The following is an 834-nucleotide window of genomic DNA, read 5'->3' as shown; positions in this document are numbered from 1 at the left end:
AAAGATTTTATTTGTGACAAACAAAGACAAATAGATCCATGAACGTCTTTGTTTTCCTCATCTGAGCTGGTATCTTGGTCAAAACTATACGACTGAATAGCTTTGATATAGCTCGCCATTTTTATTGCACCAGAATTTCCTGAATCGATTAAATTCAATTCACCAGAGCCTGAATCGATTCAATTCAGACTTTTTTTTTCGATCCACTCAATTTGATTTAATTAGATTTTTAGTTTACACATTTAGACATTGTTCAGAAATACATTAATTATCTATATATGTTTTAAAGATATTCATATTAATCTGATACCGTTCACATATTAGTGAATTTAAAATGAAATTTTTAATAACATACAGTGTTACATAGATTCTCAAAAGGAGAAGCTGCTCCTGGAAGACGTTTCAGTTTGGCCACTAGGTGGCGATGGCGCTATAGCATTACACCATATATCAGAAGAAGTAGAAAGTATGACCAAAAAACTGTTTCAGACCACAAAAGGTTACTTAAAAAAATTAAAGGTTTGGAAATTCATGCCTGTGAGTTTATATAGATGTATGTTAAGGTCGTCAAAGCGTTAGCATTAGCCGTTTTATTATACATTAGCATCAAGCTAACGGGCTTTAGCATTATGCATTAGAATTATCTTTATTTTTATGGATTGATCTATTAGCTTAGATCGATTAATTGATTTTAACAACTAGTAAAAAGACATTTCAGCAACAAGAAGGGGGAAGGGGGCGGTGTTGCTCTGCACCAACGGTCCCACCCACTCCTCAAAGGCAAATTTCGATTTTTTTGTGTTTTCTTTTTTTAATTAAGCATTTGGAAAAAAA

The 834-nt window shown here is 32.7% G+C and overlaps 1 protein-coding gene across 3 annotated transcripts in view; it reads left to right on the top strand.

The window, feature by feature from the left end:
- itih6 (inter-alpha-trypsin inhibitor heavy chain family member 6) overlaps window positions 1-834 on the top strand; it is an 18468-nt gene that overhangs the window by 2190 nt on the left and 15444 nt on the right. The gene's annotated exons all lie outside the window — the stretch shown is intronic.

This window comes from Oryzias melastigma, linkage group LG7 (assembly GCF_002922805.2).
Source record: "Oryzias melastigma strain HK-1 linkage group LG7, ASM292280v2, whole genome shotgun sequence".
NCBI lineage: Eukaryota > Metazoa > Chordata > Actinopteri > Beloniformes > Adrianichthyidae > Oryzias > Oryzias melastigma.
Note: the sequence above shows the minus strand (reverse complement) of the source record. Positions and strands in the feature narration are given on the sequence as shown.